Source organism: Bombina bombina, chromosome 4 (assembly GCF_027579735.1).
Source record: "Bombina bombina isolate aBomBom1 chromosome 4, aBomBom1.pri, whole genome shotgun sequence".
Taxonomy (NCBI): Eukaryota; Metazoa; Chordata; class Amphibia; order Anura; family Bombinatoridae; genus Bombina; species Bombina bombina.
In genome coordinates, this window is record NC_069502.1 from 935,141,596 (window position 1) to 935,160,871 (window position 19,276).

At 41.7% G+C, this 19,276-nt stretch overlaps 1 protein-coding gene across 1 annotated transcript in view; it reads right to left on the minus strand.

Annotated features, from left to right (window-relative positions):
• Positions 1-11,864, minus strand: part of NLRC4 (NLR family CARD domain containing 4) — a 153,571-nt gene extending 141,707 nt beyond the window's left edge. Inside the window, exon 1 of the mRNA XM_053711909.1 lies at positions 11,747-11,864. The gene's annotated coding sequence lies outside the window, so the exon portion shown is untranslated. The remainder of the gene's footprint in view (positions 1-11,746) is intronic.
• Between the last annotated feature and the right edge of the window lie 7,412 nt (positions 11,865-19,276).

Sequence of the window (19,276 nt, forward strand, 5' to 3'; positions counted from 1 at the left end):
CTAGGGAGCTCTGCTAGAGGGTCCTTCCTCTGCCTGGAACAGGCTGCTATGTAGTCCAGGAAAGTGATTTTAGCTGGAGCCCACCCAAATAACTAGACATACTAGCATTCAGGTGAAACAGGAACTCTCTTTATTATAAAACATACACTCCTTTTATACACACAGCTCATCTTGATAAGACCCTGGACAATCCCACAATTTTCCCACCATTCCCGCCCCTCGAGACCGACCGGCACCTCCATAGCAGCCACAGTCCTACAGAATCCCAGTACCTAGGGGTGGCGGTTTCGGGGTGATTCCGGTGGAGCGGAGGCACTTCAAGGGTGTCATTTTAAAGCTCTCGGTCCCCAAATGCCACAGTCCAAAAATCAGTGTAATTCGTTACTGGGGACCGGAGTCCGTTGAAGTTATGGGGTTAGGGGTGTCCAAAACCCCCGGTTCCCAAAGAAGCTCCCCTCCAATAATTCCCCCAGCACGTCCTCCCTAGGGGCTACCAATCCCCAAAAGAGCGGTACTCTGGGGCAAAGGGCTTCTGGAGCGACCAGGGGTAAATTTAGTGTGTGTCCTGTGGCCAACCGGGAGTTCCAGGAGCCGGGCCAGCCTGAGAGGGGTTAGGCGGGTGTCCGTTGTGAGGCGGCCAACCGGGAGTTCCAGGAGCCCGGCCAGCCTAGGAGGGTTTTCCTGGTCATAGACCAGCTCTTCTCTTAACAAGTTTAGAACACAAAAACAAGCCAACAAAAAGCAAACAAAAAGCTTCCAGAGATTGTTGTTGCTCTGAGGAGCCCAAAACCACTGAGAAACAACATGGATGAGGTTGTAGGGGGTAGGGGTTTAGCCCTTGCAGCCCGGTATCCGTGACAGATACTAAACCCACATTTTTTTCTTTCATGATTCAGATAGAGCAGGGGTCAGCAACCTTGGCTCTCCAGATGTTTGAGAACTTAATTTCCCATGATGCCTAAGTGTCTTTACGCTGCCTAAGCATCATGGGAAATGTAGTTCTAAAACATCTGGAGAGCCAAGGTTGCTGACCCCTGAGATAGAGCATGCAGTTTTAAGCAACTTTCTCCTATTCATTTTTCTTTGTTCTCTTGGTATCTTTATTTGAAAAGTAGGAATGTAAGCTTAGGAGCTGGCCCATTTTTGGTTCAGCACCTGGGTAGTGCATGCTGATTGGTGGCTAAAATGTATTTACCAATCAGCAAGCACCACCCAGGGTGCGGACCTACTCAACAAAGGGCCCTGCTGCAAAAAAAAAAATTTGGGGCCCCCAAAGGTAACTCAGTAGAAAGCAAAAGTATTAATATACATTCTGCTCTGTATAATGATTTTTAGGATAGAAAGATAGATAGATAGATGGTCCTACAACCTGCAGTAATAAAAGGCTCCCGTGCATTAGGATTGCAAACATTCTGCACACAACTATGTATAGACTGGCCTCTGGTGTTGAAGCAAAAATGGGCTGGCTTCTAATCTTACATTTCAGCTTTTTCAAATAAAGATACCAAAAGAATGAAGAAAATTTGATAATAGGAGTAAATTAGAAAAAGTGGAGCAAATAAAGGGCACTTTCAGTCATGAAGTATAAAATACTTTGTGCTGAAATTTCCTTTATTTGTTTGAAGTGTTTGCCGCACGGAGCTCCTCAGGCAGCCCACAGCAGAATGCTATTTTGCTAAGAAGTGACGTTTCCACCTCTTAGCCAATAGCCGTGCGGGCTATCCAGCTTGGTGCCAGCTGCCCAGTACAGCTATTGGCTAAGAGGTGGAAATGTCACATCACTGCAAATTAGCATTCTGCTATGGGCTTCATGAGCAGCTCAGTGTGGTGACCCTTCAAACAAATAAAGGAACTTTCAGCATGAAGTATTTTATACTTCATGACTGAAAGTCCCCTTTATTTGTTCCACTGGTAAATCCTAGCGTTCCACAAATGCTAGGATTTACCATCACTTTAAATTATTTATTTTGCTTCCTTTAGTTGTAACATGCATCTTAAATGTGTACTTGTTCCAATTTCTCCCAGGGAGGCTTGGTTTAATACTTTTAGTTAATTTTCTGTGAGCCATTATTTCACACACACCCCTTTCACCTTCTCTCTAGTCATTTGCTCTTTTAAGGTGGATTATCAGTTTTGCATCAACAATCGTGATAGGAAAAGCATTTTTTTGCGATAGCAGTGAGCATACTAGGTAGGTTAGATGTGAATATTATTGTGTATTTAAAAATATATATTAAAATGTAACTATTAGATGAAGATTATAAAGGAATATATGTCAGTAATAATTTATAGTTTGTGATTGGTTAGCAAGATTTCTTTTGTTCTGGGGGTCAGGGAAACCATTGAAAATACAAACTAAAAATAATAATGTGCTCATTTCACTTCTAAGATAAGGTACATTGTCATGCAACAATTTGTGTTTACTGTGTTGCTCATTCATATCCAGAACTGGCACATATTCATGCACTTAAATTTAAACAGTTTTTATATAAAAAAATAAACATTTTAAAATGTTTAATTGTTATATAAACAAGTTTGAATATTACTGTGTATATAATCACTGTGAAAGTGTATACTATAAATATAAATGAAAATACATGCAAGCGATATTTAGCGCTCCACTTGTAATCTAGCCCTGTGTGTCTAAACGCAGAAAATGGGTTTAACACACAGCAGAAGTTGACAGTTTTTCAGTTTTAATTTAAATAAGACATACACAGTACAATCTAATTTATAAAAGATATATATATATATATATATATATATATATATATATATATATATATATATATATATATATATATATATAGCAAACAAGAGAATGCACTCTCAGGACTTTTTCAAAAGAAACCAATTTAATGGAACGTTTTCGGGGTTCACAACCCCTTCATCAGCATACAAAACAAACAAAATTCAACTCATTTATAGTGTTACATACCAATTACATCAAACCAACCTTAGTGTCTCTCCAAAGAAAAAGTGCGCCAATTTTTCGAGTTTGGAACGCATCTTGCGTTCCACAGTGCTATCCGAAACCGGAAGTTGTGTTACCTCACTTCCGGTTTACGGATTCGATAAACAAACGTAAATATAATGATGAAGTTATGCAATCTACAAATTTAAACGTATTTAAGTGACATACTAATGTAGAGGACTTCATATAGCAAAGGTGTGCCACATTATCATAAGTGCCTGAAAATTTGTGATAACTATACATTGTCAAATGTTACTGCATCCAGTCGGCATGGAGACAGTAACCATGGTAATCATATACAATCCAGATTACCCAAAAGTGCCATAACCTATGTGAGATTTACAATGATATGCCAGCTGAATGGGACAACAATTTTCTTAGTGTCAGAAATAGCGTACAATCAAGCTGAATACAGTCATATCGCATATATAAAAAAATAAAATAAAATAAAATAAAAGTTGGACCATACAACAGTACATGTGATTGGAATGGCAAGTTGTAAATGAGAAGCAAGTATAATGCTGCAAATATGGGTATACTGACTTACAATATATCGCCAGTGTATTAAAGTGGAATGACGTTTGGCATGTGTGTTGCTACAATGAATGTGCAAACAAATAGTTGTATCGAATAGGATCAGTATACAGAGAAAAAGAGTATATATAGTGTATATAGTATTGTAGGGCTGTGCTGTTAAGCTGCTATAACGCTGGGGCACCATTTTCATATGAATTAAATTTGGCCATTAAAGGGTTATAGCTTGTATCGGCCCAAATGTATATGTAAATGACTATGCAAAAAATCATATAAGGAAGGAAACCTTGTTTTTAAAATTCTGGCCTCAAGCATAATTGCAAAACAACCGGTGTCTGCGAGAAGAGGTAATAATGGTAATGGTCATAAGGACATGTAGCTCATGTAGATACTATCCACCTCTGGGATTTATCCAAGTGGATGTGGTAATATTTATGTCCGTTTTTAGGACTGGTGGTGCATATTAAGGCAATGGGTAATGGCTCAAGGCGGACCAGGCTTCCACGGAGAAGATGGAGACAGATGTCCCCCCTAATCCATGCCGTTAGGCGCACAGCACTTTCCCCTACAACTAGGGAAAAATGGAATGTGTGCCAAAACGGAGCCACGATGTCCACCTGGCATACCCCAAGTATGTAGCACCCCAGTTGTTGATCACATAATGCTCTTAAAGTCCGGCATGGTGTTCAAGCCACCTGGCTGTATTGTGCCTAATCTGAACATCCACTGGGCCTCTCGTTTCAGGAGTTGCTTGTTCCGGTCGCCCCCCCCGATCCAATGGGGGTATGTGGTCGATTAGAATGTAGCGGATGGAAGACACTGAGTGTCCCTTGTTAGCGCAATGTCGCGCCACTGGCTGTTCGGAATCACCATTTTTAAGTGCTGTCCTTATGGCGTGGCGGTGATTGGCCATACGCTCACGGAGTGTGCCAGAGGTCTTCCCTATGTAGAAACAGGAACATGGACAAAATAATAAATATATAACGTGAATGGTGGTACACGTTATGGAGTGCCGAATAGAAAATGTTCGGTTAGTGTGTGGGTGATGGAAAACTTTGGTACCCACTAGGCCATTGCACGTTGTACAGCCCAAACAGCGATAGGAACCCTTTATATTCCTTTTCTTCCCAGTCGAATAACACTGTTTGGGGTCCGTTTTCACTAGAAGATCTTTGAGATTAGTTCCCCTCTTGAACCCTCTTGAACCCAACCCAAACTGACATAAATATTACCACATCCACTTGGATAAATCCCAGAGGTGGATAGTATCTACATGAGCTACATGTCCTTATGACCATTACCATTATTACCTCTTCTCGCAGACACCGGTTGTTTTGCAATTATGCTTGAGGCCAGAATTTTAAAAACAAGGTTTCCTTCCTTATATGATTTTTTGCATAGTCATTTACATATACATTTGGGCCGATACAAGCTATAACCCTTTAATGGCCAAATTTAATTCATATGAAAATGGTGCCCCAGCGTTATAGCAGCTTAACAGCACAGCCCTACAATACTATATACACTATATATACTCTTTTCTCTGTATACTGCTCCTATTCGATACAACTATTTGTTTGCACATTCATTGTAGCAACACACATGCCAAACGTCATTCCACTTTAATACACTGGCGATATATTGTAAGTCAGTATACCCATATTTGCAGCATTATACTTGCTTCTCATTTACAACTTGCCATTCCAATCACATGTACTGTTGTATGGTCCAACTTTTATTTTATTTTATTTTTTTATATATGCGATATGACTGTATTCAGCTTGATTGTACGCTATTTCTGACACTAAGAAAATTGTTGTCCCATTCAGCTGGCATATCATTGTAAATCTCACATAGGTTATGGCACTTTTGGGTAATCTGGATTGTATATGATTACCATAGTGTCTCCATGCCGACTGGATGCAGTAACATTTGACAATGTATAGTTATCACAAATTTTCAGGCACTTATGATAATGTGGCACACCTTTGCTATATGAAGTCCTCTACATTAGTATGTCACTTAAATACGTTTACATTTGTAGATTGCATAACTTCATCATTATATTTACGTTTGTTTATCGAATCCATAAACCGGAAGTGAGGTAACACAACTTCCGGTTTCGGATAGCACTGTGGAACGCAAGATGCGTTCCAAACTCGAAAAATTGGCGCACTTTTTCTTTGGAGAGACACTAAGGTTGGTTTGATGTAATTGGTATGTAACACTATAAATGAGTTGAATTTTGTTTGTTTTGTATGCTGATGAAGGGGTTGTGAACCCCGAAAATGTTCCATTAAATTGGTTTCTTTTGAAAAAGTCCTGAGAGTGCATTCTCTTGTTTGCTACTTGATGGTATATCATTGCACGCAGGTGAGTTGGCCATTGGTGGGCTGAACTGGAAATTGTCTACTACTTATTTTCTGACCAGTGAACCCCCTTGTTTAACCTCATTTACTTACATCTCCAGCACTCTTACAATTGGACTGCACAATTCCTTCTGTGCTGACAGTACTGTGTGCATTTGGATTTTGGCTGCTGTGAATTGACTCTTTCAACATCTTTTTCACTTGTACATCACTTCATGCTCCCCTCCAGCATGACATCACAACCGAGAACAGAGGATACCAACATCCCAGATCCCAACACCCAGGTGGAAGACCTGACTTGCCAGGCCGTGGCAGCACAGACAGGCACTGTATCCTATACTTCTGATGATGCCGACCGGATTCTGTTCGCACCTATCTCCAAAACAATTGGTGAGACCCCAGTCAATTTATATTACTCTTTACTCAAATTAAAAAAAAGAGAGGTTGATTTAGCGTTACATGGCAGCTACCTGTCTGATTATTATAGAACAGGACACATCCCCCGTGGATTTAGAGTACACAATGTACCCACTATTGGACGTGATAACCCAGAATTTAGAAAAAAATGGTGTTTTATTCTAAATAAGTGCTCTTTAGACCTAATACTATTGGTTATAGAGGAGGTCACGGTAATCCTAAGTAAAGTTAGGATAGAAATACAAACGTTTGAATCTCTACATAGCATCACACTCACCAATGACACCCAAGAGAACTGGTTATCAAAAATTAAATTACAAATTGACAAATACCAGAGTGATTTAATTACATTTAAAAACAAAAAACTGGATACTGTCAATAGTGATTACACGCAGGGAAAAGTGTACAAATGGCTGACTAACACACAGGGGAATCAGTCCAGGAGGAGACACAGAACCAGACGGGTACACTTTGACACGGTAGATACGAGTGGGGAAGACTCTACTGATACCGATAGGAACCCCTCTGGCACTGTGTTTACTCCACCTGGTCAAAATAGGCACCAGGATCAATTCTCCTCACATGAACCCAGATCACACTCAACCCCTAGTCATTTTTTAGGGGTAACAACACGTTCTCGGGGAGGGGGAGGCATTATAGAACCCATATCAGGCTGGCAGGGTATCAGACACAGACCCCCCAGACGACCACGACAGAGGACATAATTGTTAATTTGAGTACACACACCTTGACTGATAGTGAGCGCAAAGTACTTAATAAAGGTTTATCTTTTGTGCCGAGTACTTCAGTCTCTGAATTTGACCTTAAATTAGACCTTTACAAACTGAACAGATCCCTTAAGATTAAAGAATTTTTTCAAAACAAGGATTCGCCTTTACAAAAGTCCCACATTGAACTTAAATGCAAAGTACCCAGTTCTTTTGAACCCAGTAACAGCAGTCCTAGTACTAAAACATTTTTGAGGTTGATAACCCAGGACTTGGACACAGCAAGAAAAGACACATTATGGAAACATAATCTCTCCAGAGATGAATTAAAGGCTATTCAAACCCTCCAGAATGACTCCTCTATAGTCATAAGGCCCGCCGACAAGGGCGGGGCCATTGTTTTTTTTAGATTATAGTGATTATAGAGATGACATCCTGGAACAATTGTCAGACACCCAGACATATAAATTGTTAACCTCTGACCCTACCACATTATTTAAAATACAACTTGACAAACTGATTGAATTGGGATTTGAACATGGATACATAACTGAGCACATTCGTGATTTTTGCATCACTACATACCCTAAGATACCCATTTTATATTCAATCCCCAAAATTCATAAAACATTAGACCACCCACCGGGCCGTCCTATTGTGTCAGCCAGGGAGTCACTCACCCAGCCTGTAGCACAATATGTGGATGTACTCTTACAGCCAGTAGTGAAGGAAACACGGTCTTATATTATGGATACGAATGATTTCATTCGTAAAATACGGACTGTTGACATCCAGCCAGACGATTTACTCGTCACTCTGGATGTCAACAGTCTGTATACCATTATACCCCATCTTGATGGACTTAAAGCCATACAAGAACATTTTACGGGTAACCCCCTCTATGAGGGTCCCCCAGTAGAATTTCTATTGTCCCTTATCCAATTCTGTCTGTTTAAAAACTATTTTCGGTTCGAAAATAGTTTTTACTTGCAAACCGCTGGCACAGCCATGGGTTCCTCCATGGCCCCCTCGTACGCCAACATTTACATGTCACAATTTGAAAACATGTATCTGTGGAACACGCTGAATGTATCCATCATCTGTTATTACAGATACATAGATGACATTTTCTTGGTGTGGCGAGGGGGCCTGGAGGCACTCCACAAATGGTTTGATGTGTTTAATAACACTACCAACAACGTCAAGTTTAAGATGACAGTGGATACCCTATCCATTCACTTCTTGGACTTGACAGTTTTTTTAAGGATTCCAACAATTTAGGAACCACACTATACCATAAACCCACCGACCGCAACTCTATACTAAGGGCAGATAGTTGCCATCCCCCAGCCCTACTAAAAGGCATTGTAAAATCACAATGCATAAGAACAATGCGCAACAATTCTAATCCTGAAACTGGGGTCTCACAATTGAAAGGAGTGGGCGAGAGGTTCCAGAACAGGGGCTACAAGATCCCGATAGTACAGGACGCTATGGAATCCGTTTCAATGCTAACACAGACGGAATTGATTATACCCAAACCCAAAAGGGACGCTAGTGATAAGCTTATTATGTCTACCACTTTCACTCCAGCGACAAAAAACATTGGCCAGATTCTCCGACAGCACTGGCCAATTATGTCTTCAGACCCAAAACTCACATTTACTCATAATCTACGACCTATGGTTGGGTTCAAGAGGGGAACTAATCTCAAAGATCTTCTGGTGAAAACGGACCCCAAACAGTGTTATTCGACTGGGAAGAAAAGGAATATAAAGGGTTCCTATCGCTGTTTGGGCTGTACAACGTGCAATGGCCTAGTGGGTACCAAAGTTTTCCATCACCCACACACTAACCGAACATTTTCTATTCGGCACTCCATAACGTGTACCACCACTCACGTTATATATTTATTATTTTGTCCATGTTCCTGTTTCTACATAGGGAAGACCTCTGGCACACTCCGTGAGCGTATGGCCAATCACCGCCACGCCATAAGGACAGCACTTAAAAATGGTGATTCCGAACAGCCAGTGGCGCGACATTGCGCTAACAAGGGACACTCAGTGTCTTCCATCCGCTACATTCTAATCGACCACATACCCCCATTGGATCGGGGGGGCGACCGGAACAAGCAACTCCTGAAACGAGAGGCCCAGTGGATGTTCAGATTAGGCACAATACAGCCAGGTGGCTTGAACACCATGCCGGACTTTAAGAGCATTATGTGATCAACAACTGGGGTGCTACATACTTGGGGTATGCCAGGTGGACATCGCGGCTCCGTTTTGGCACACATTCCATTTTTCCCTAGTTGTAGGGGAAAGTGCTGTGCGCCTAACGGCATGGATTAGGGGGGACATCTGTCTCCATCTTCTCCGTGGAAGCCTGGTCCGCCTTGAGCCATTACCCATTGCCTTAATATGCACCACCAGTCCTAAAAACGGACATAAATATTACCACATCCACTTGGATAAATCCCAGAGGTGGATAGTATCTACATGAGCTACATGTCCTTATGACCATTACCATTATTACCTCTTCTCGCAGACACCGGTTGTTTTGCAATTATGCTTGAGGCCAGAATTTTAAAAACAAGGTTTCCTTCCTTATATGATTTTTTGCATAGTCATTTACATATACATTTGGGCCGATACAAGCTATAACCCTTTAATGGCCAAATTTAATTCATATGAAAATGGTGCCCCAGCGTTATAGCAGCTTAACAGCACAGCCCTACAATACTATATACACTATATATACTCTTTTCTCTGTATACTGCTCCTATTCGATACAACTATTTGTTTGCACATTCATTGTAGCAACACACATGCCAAACGTCATTCCACTTTAATACACTGGCGATATATTGTAAGTCAGTATACCCATATTTGCAGCATTATACTTGCTTCTCATTTACAACTTGCCATTCCAATCACATGTACTGTTGTATGGTCCAACTTTTATTTTATTTTATTTTTTTATATATGCGATATGACTGTATTCAGCTTGATTGTACGCTATTTCTGACACTAAGAAAATTGTTGTCCCATTCAGCTGGCATATCATTGTAAATCTCACATAGGTTATGGCACTTTTGGGTAATCTGGATTGTATATGATTACCATGGTTATTGTCTCCATGCCGACTGGATGCAGTAACATTTGACAATGTATAGTTATCACAAATTTTCAGGCACTTATGATAATGTGGCACACCTTTGCTATATGAAGTCCTCTACATTAGTATGTCACTTAAATACGTTTAAATTTGTAGATTGCATAACTTCATCATTATATTTACGTTTGTTTATCGAATCCGTAAACCGGAAGTGAGGTAACACAACTTCCGGTTTCGGATAGCACTGTGGAACGCAAGATGCGTTCCAAACTCGAAAAATTGGCGCACTTTTTCTTTGGAGAGACACTAAGGTTGGTTTGATGTAATTGGTATGTAACACTATAAATGAGTTGAATTTTGTTTGTTTTGTATGCTGATGAAGGGGTTGTGAACCCCGAAAACGTTCCATTAAATTGGTTTCTTTTGAAAAAGTCCTGAGAGTGCATTCTCTTGTTTGCTATTTGATGGTATATCATTGCACCCAGGCGAGTTGGCCATTGGTGGGCTGAACTGGAAATTGTCTACTAATATATATATATATATATATATATATATATATATATATATATATATATATATATATACACACACAAAGTATGAACTTTGTTTGTTAAAGTTACACAGAAACTGTAAAGGCATAATCAAAATTTGAAAAATCACAATCCTTAATACACTGCTGTATATAAAATAAAATACAAAATAGAAAGTGCAAAGTTTAAATGTAATAAAATTTAATCTGGAATGTAAATTGATATAATATAGAAAGCCTGAAGTGTAAATGCAGCAGAACTATCATGTCATGCAATGCTATATTGCACTGGAATGTCAAACTGGGCTTGTCTCTCCTTCACATACAGAAATGCAGGGAACCCCCCCTTGGAGAAGTAAAGAAAAATCTGTTTTTTAAATATTTCACTAGGGATCTCGCAGTCCTGGAGAATCATTTTAGAATATATCACCTGAGTGGAGAGGTTTTGAATATCAGGGCCTTAGTCTGAACTTCAAATGAGTAGTAACCTTCTAATTTACTTCTATTATCAATGTTTCTTTGTTCTTTTGGTATCTTTTATTGAAAAGCAGGGCATAAGCTTTGGAGATGGCCCATTTCTTGAGCACTATATGGCAGCAGTTTTGCAAGAACGTTAACCATTTGGAAGAACACTAGATGGCAGCACTATTTACTGCCATGTAGTTCTCCAAACACCTACATAGGTATCTCTTCAGCACAGAATACCATGGGAATAAAGCAAATTTGATAAACTTAAATTGGAAACTTATTTGAAACTGTATGCTCTGTCTGAAACACAAAAGAAAAATGTTGGGTTTCATATCCCTTTAACCATCGCAAAGGGGTTTAATACACAGTAGAAGTATCACAGAGAACAGTACACTGTCCCTTTAACAAATATAACAGGCAATTCACACACAAACAAAACTTGTAAAGGAGAAAAAAATGAGTGTCAACAGAATGATTAGCATGTACGTATATTAGCTAGCCCTATGTAAATCTAACAAATGAGATTGTATCTGGTACAAACGGCATGGGGCATTCAAAAGCAAGACAATATTCTTATAAAACAATTTAAAAGCATTAAAACCTTTACCTTGCAATGAACAAACGCCACGCCCACATTAGTTCCTAGAAAAAACGTCCCATTTTAGCTTTTAGCTCAAGATCTGTAAAGTCTGATGAGGTAGAGAAGCTGGTTCAACACACTCAGATTGCTTGTTTTTTTTTTCTGTTCTGCTTCCTCTTCCTGAACATCTCAAATTACTGGTATTACAATGTTTTATCCACCATTTAAAGGGACATATTAAGTTTTCTATATTATGTATATGAAAGAACAGCTGTTAAATATTTTATTATTATATAGTTTTATTATTATTTATATTAATATATTTATTTGCATTAAAAAAAGGATCAACTAAATCATATGTTTATATTATTTTGTGAGTTTTTTGGGAGGAGTTTTTTTGTTTGTTTGTTTTTTAAAGACTTCTTTAAAATTTTGTTCAAATTAATATTCTTGTGAGCAGCTACATTTTGTAAGACATAAGCTGCCCAGACAAGCAAAATAACCTGATCATGCACAGGCATGTATGTGCCCCAGTCTCATTTACAGCAGTAATTAAGTTCGTGTAGGGCCCAGCATGGGCCTGTAGCAGGCTAAGGGTTAAGGCTGCAGGAAAGTGGGATAGGAGATAGAGGGTTGGGTGCTAGTTGCAACATTGTTGCAGGTTAGGTCAGGCCCCTCCTTACCTGGTAAAAAGCTGAGGTTTCCCTCCCAACTTCCTCTTCTCCATCCGATCCAGGCTGTGAAGTGTTTTTTCTTTTTCTGTGCTGCTCAGTTTTTTCTCCTTTTCTCTGACCACCATGCATCGTTCAAGGCGTTCAGTTCTCCCACCTAGACGCTAAAAGGATAATGCAGAAGCTGGAAAGAAAAAGGAAAAGATAAGTACTCAGAAAACAATTGATAATGATTTAGATTGCATCCCTCCTACACAAAATCAGGCTGTTGTTGTGGCACAGGTTCATGCTGCACCCTCCCAGGAGCAAATCACTGAGGCTGGGGAGGATGTAGTTAATCTGGTGCCAGAATCACAGTTAGTGATAGAGGAGGTTCATTCACCTGTAATTAATTTAGAACAGCAGCAGCAATTGACTACTAACCAAGTCTCAAACCTGCTGCAGGCTGTACCATCTGCAGATGTTCCAGCGGTTTTAAATTTTATGACATATATTGCAGCTGCAATATCTAATGCTGCCTCTGCACAGCCCTCAGCAGGCCCTGTGCAATTGCAGCATGTGGTACCACGTGCTTTGCAAATTGGGCCTGGCATAACCAGGGATCCCCATATTGCAGAGCATGTGGACCCCCTTTTACACATACAGGCCGCTGGGCCTCATTCTAATTTGCCCCTGCAAGTTCACCATTTATTGCCCCCTCAGGCACCTGAGCAGAGTTTGCACCAGGAGCAGGCACATGGCCTAGATGCTCCCGGTTATGTGGCGCCCCCCCATCAGGCTTTGGACACACTTGGTCAGCCACATGGGGGGGCCCGGGGGCCATTTGGGCCTGTTTTACCCCCTTTTTCAATGACGAATTTGCCCCCATCGCAAGCGCAGGCACCCGAGGCCAATACTTTCAATATTCCCCTCACCGGCGCAGCGACCCCCCCTTCGCGCACCTTCCGCCACCCCTTCCCGACCTCTAAATACTTTACCGGAGCCTCCGGTGAACTATCGTCAGGCTTCTAGGCCTACTTCCGGTTGCGCACTTACATTGGCCGCGCGACCGGAAGTAGGTGTGGGAACTTCCGGTGCGGCCATTATTCCCAGCGGCAGCCCCGGAGCGGCAGCAACAGCAGCGGTCTCTCATGGGCTCGAAGGTGAGCACCAAGAGGGAACGTTGCTTCAAGGGGGGCATGTGGCAACCAGGGAAGGAGGCCAGAATGCAGTTAGCACACCCGGTCAGGGGGTAGCAGGTCGCGCTCAGGGTGTCAGATCCCCAATCATTAGAGGGAGAGGTAGGGGGACAAAGACAGTTAAGAGGGGAGCCAGGACTTCAACACAGGCACGCCAGAGTTACCTTAGAAGAGGGGGAAACAAACAAACTGTCCACAGCACCAATGGAGTAAAACGAATCTTCTTTATTAAATATTTAAAAGCATACAGGACAGGTATGCGACATTTCGAGACCGCAGTCTCTTAATCATGCATACACAGTAATGCACCTGTCTCTTAATTTAAAGGCAGTGTCAACCAATCACATTCAGAATCCAAAATGACACACCTTGTGCTTGGATTAACCTTTTCATCTCTTATTTAAACATGCATATACAATTGTGATTTGGTATACAGATTCTGCCATCCATCAATAGAGACACAAATAAAAACAATATATTTACACAAAGAACAGGTAGATTACAAAATACAGGTAAAAAGCTGATGCACACTTACAAAAATATCATTACATATTGTTTTTGCAACTTTTTTGATTCAAAGCCTTTAAACACAACACTGTTATTATTCTGTACAATGTATGAACTCTTTATATTAATCTTACAGAGGACAAGATATAAGAAAGGTCCTGCATACATTATACATAAATTAATGGCCCTAACCTGAGGAATACACTCTAGATAAAACAATCAAGAGTGAAAATAGAGGGGAACCCTGGCTTAAACTGAGAAGTTTTTAAACAGGTTTTTTAACAGGAAGTTTTATTGACATAATAATACCAGAAGAGAATTTTAAAGTGAGTTCGCTCAGAGGAAGACCGACAGATCCCATTCTCTATTTAACCCCTTAGGGTACATAGAATCCAATCTGTGGATCCAAAATGCCTCTCTTCGTTTCAGAAACATTTCTCTGTCTCCTCCTCCTCTGAGCACTCCTACTTGATCAATAATTTGCCAACGTAACTGGCTAATTTGATGGCCAAATTCCACAAAATGGCAAGCTACTGGGGCCTTATCATCTTTCTTTCTAATGTTAGACTTATGCTGATTGAGTCTATTTCTCATGCTTTGGGTCGTTTCACCAACATAAATACGGGCACATGGGCATTTAATTATGTATACCACATATGTGGATTCGCATGTGTAATGTGATTTCAACTTAAATTTATGACCATTTATAGGATGTACAAATTCCTTGCCCTTGATGACAGAATTGCAATTACCACACCCTAAACATGGATAACAACCAACATTCCTCTCGGTGATATATCTTTCTTTATTTGGTCGTTTAGATCCTAAGTCAGATTTTACTAGAAAGTCTCCAAGATTTTTAACTCGCTTATGGGCCATAATGGGTTTGTTCTGTAATACTTTTATTTCTTTATTGCAATCCTGGATGATGTGCCAATGCCTTCTTATAATCTTAGATATTTTATTGCTATGCTCATTGTGCTGGGATATAAAGATCAATTTATCATCTTTAGCTTGTCTTGCTTTATCTCTATCCCTTACTTTATGTGCATTTTGTATCTCTTGATTAATAAGCACTGCTGGATACCCTCTATCAAGAAACTTTTTGCCCATTTCCTTAAACCTAATTGTTTTGATTTCTTGCTCACTGACAATTCTGTCCACCCTAATAAGTTGACTCCTAGGTAATGAGCCCTTTAACCTGTTGTTATGAAAACTATCGTACCTTAAAAGGGTGTTGCGATCTGTTTCTTTACAATGTATATCAATTTTCAGTTCAGTACCCTTTTTGTAAACCTCAGTGTCCAGAAACACCATCCTTTCTTCACTCAAATTTAAAGTGAACTCTAGGCCTGCTACCTCATGATTGATCTCATCCACAAAGCGGACCAGGGAGTCCCTGCTGCCCCACCATATGCCAAAGATGTCATCTATAAATCTCCACCAGGTGGCGCCATACTTTTGAAAAAGCTGGTTGCTATAAACAAATTTTTCTTCAAAAAAATTCATATAAAGGTTGGCATATGATGGGGCAGCATTAGACCCCATGGCTGTTCCCTTCTTTTGTATATACCACGAGTCCCTGAAAATAAAATAATTATAGAATAACACCACTCTCAGTAATTCTTCAAAAAAATCAATTTGTTGCAAATTATATTCTCCTGATGTTATTAGCATATGTCTTATTATACCAATGCCACTCTCATGCTTTATTGAGGTGTATAAACTTTTTACATCTAATGTGTAGATTATGCATTTAGAACAATCTAATTCTGATGTGGATAACTTACTAATAAAATCGCTAGTATCCTTAATGTATGAAGACATCCTTTCTAGAAGAGGGGGGAGAGCCACTATTAGCAGGGGTTTCAGGCCACTGCAATTTTATAATGCTGCAATACCCGCCGCTGCGAGTGAGAGGGGGAATGTGAATGAGCAGCAATTTTATAATGCTGTAATACCTGCTGCGGCGAGTGAGAGGGGGAATGTGAATGAGCAGCAATTTTATAATGCTGTAATACCCGCTGCTGCGAGTGAGAGGGGGAATGTGAATGTTGTGACTAATCTAGGAAATCATAATGCTGTTAGTGATGTTGTTGTGAATGATATTGGTAACACATTCAATGATGACGGCACGCATGTTAGGGGAATGAATGCTGGGTAAATGCCTCATGTTGTTGGAGTCAGCAACGCTGCTGCTGCTGCAGGTCTGTCTGCGAATCAGTCCATGGGTATGCGTGAGAGCATGAGTATGGATGCAGGCCAAGCACAGCATATTGCTCCCATTAATTTAAATGCATTAATTGAGCCAATTCGCCAACATTTAACTTCATCCCTGACTGCTAATATGTCTGCACCTTTAAACAACTTCCAAAGTGCTCGCGAATTGGTTTCTCTCTTACAGGGAGTAATTGGAACAGCTCCAGTGCCATTGGAGGCTCCAGTCGCCATGAGTTCAGCGGAAGTGGTCACGCAGAATCCATCTACAGCGCAGCCGTCTTCCTACACTCATCAGCTACAGCAACCAGCTCAGCAACAACAACAGCAGCAGCCGGTGCAGGATACCAATACCCAGACCGCACAGCCGGGAGTGTCACATGGTGAGCGTCCTGTTTTTGTACACGAACAGGAAGACACTACTGACACTTCACACACAGACACAGGTTCTGATAGTGATACATCGCTAGGCTTACAGGGGAAGGGACAGAAAAAAATGTTCCGCATGATTAAAAAAATCTTGAAGGAGGGTGTAGGCGCAGCGAAGCAGCAATCCAAAAAAAATAGCGCTCCACATGCGCTAAGCTCCCCCCAGCAGGCAAATAGCAATGCAGATTTGCAAGCCCTACCCCCTATCAGAGCAATCTCAGAGAGAAGGGCAGCTTTGTATGGGGATGCCAGCCCCGGTGAAATTTACTCCTTGCACGCGCATCTGCGTAAAAAGACAGTTACAAAAAATTCACCAAGGGAAGTACGTTAATATTTTCGATTTGTCTGTAGAGGCGTACAGACAAAAGGAAAAGAGTGCTGAAGGGACTGGCCCAAAGAAATTCAAGCGCCCTGACTCATTCGATGAGTGGCTGCAATGTTTTAGGGTCTTCTCTTCATGTTATTTGGAGAAATACCCTTCTCAGAATTTAGCAATATTGAAATATACAGACACCATACACTGGATCCAGCGTAATCGCGGTGAAGGTGTTTGGAGGGAATATGACTCCGAGTTCAGGAGGAAAATGTCGGGCAATCCCTCCTTAACTTTTGATTGCACTGACAATCAATTATGGCAGCGTATGGATCCCCATAAGGGACCAGCAGCGCAGGGCGCCCCCTCGGCTAATCAGCAGTCCTTTCGGAACGCAAGGCTGCGGAGGAGGGGAGGCGCCTGTTGGGCCTATCAGGAAAAAAAGTGCGATAAGGGCAGCGCATGCACCTTTAGACACACATGCAAGTTTTGTACAGGATCCCATCCTGGGGCCGATTGCAATAAAAGAAAAGATGGAGGTACCAACAGTAGAGCCCCCGGATCATTTACTGCTCATAAGGGCGGAAACCCCAGTGAGGGTCCACGCGCTTAAGCCCTGGTTGTTGGCCTACCCAGATCAGGCCACGGCCAGAATGCTATGGGAGGGGTTTTCATTTGGATTTAGGATTCCACTATTTCAAAGGGTACAGGGAGCACATTTGCAGAGAAATTTGTTGTCTGCATACCAACACCCTGAGGTGGTATTGGAAAAAATCAATAAAGAGGTATCCCTGGGCCGCATGGCTGGCCCATTTCCTAAACCACCGCTAAAAAATTTAACCATATCCCCTTTGGGTGTGGTCCCAAAGAAAGATAAAGGGAAGTTTAGACTTATCCAGCATCTTTCTTATCCGAAAGGCACTTCCGTCAATGACGCAATTGACCCCCAGCTAAGTTCCGTGCGCTATCAATCTTTTGATAGCGCTCTGGATTTGGTTAGACAGGCTGGAAAAGGCTCTCTACTCGCAAAATTGGACATAGAGTCTGCCTTCCGGTTGTTGCCTCTCCACCCTTCAGTTTTCCCTCTTATGGGATGTAAATTTCAGGGTTTGTACTACGTGGATCGCTGCCTCCCTATGGGATGCTCCCTGTCATGTGCGCTTTTTGAAGCATTTAGCTCATTCCTACACTGGGTGGTTGCCAGTGAGGCAGGCAGCGAGGCAATAGCACATTACCTAGACGACTTCCTCCTTGTGGGTGGATCTGACTCAGGCGAATGTCTGAATCTAATGAACAGCATGCGCGGTATAATGGCCAAATTTGGAGTACCTCTAGCAGAGGACAAAACACAGGGCCCTGCGACATGTTTAGTTTTCCTGGGCATTGAAATTGACACATTGGAAATGGTCTGTAGGTTGCCCACTGACAAAATCGAAGCAATGCTGGAGGCGGTTCGTGCGGCCGTTTCAAAGAGGGCCCTTTCCTTGAAGCAGTTGCAATCATTGCTAGGGCTCCTTAATTTTGCTTGCAAGGTAATACCTATGGGCAGGATCTTTAATCGTAGGCTGGAAAGACAACTGAGTGGAAGAACAAAACCTACTCAGAGGATTCGCCTTACGGTGGACCTGCTGGCGGATCTGAGGGTCTGGGAGGTTTTTCTAAAATCCTTCAATGGCGTGCGTGTCTGGCGCTCAGACCCCATATCTAGTCAACTGTTACATCTTTTTACGGATGCGGCAGGATCACATGGGTACGGGGCTTACTTCCGGGGGGAATGGAGCGCAGAGCCTTGGCCGGCCTCCTGGTACCTCCGGGGTTTCACCCGTAACCTAACCCTCCTGGAGCTTTTTCCCATAGTCCTGTCAGTGGAACTCTGGGGATCCAGATTCTCAAACAAGACTATCATATTCTGGACGGACAACACCAGTGTTGTCTTTGCAATTAACAACCTGTCGGCCACCTCGGCCGTGGTGGTAACGCTGCTGCGGCACCTGGTATTGCGTTGCCTGGAACTCAACATTCAGTTCCAGGCGAAGCATGTGCGGGGTGTCAATAATGTGGTAGCAGATGCCCTGTCCAGATTTGAGTGGGATAGTTTTAGACGCTTAGTTCCTAACGCTTCACCAGTGGGTTTACGTTGTCCTGATTTTCTTTGGCAGCTGGTCGCTCCTGGGTAGCCCTATTGCCAATCGTACGTTCTTCCTTAGCCCCCTCCACCTGGCGCACTTACTTGAAACTCTGG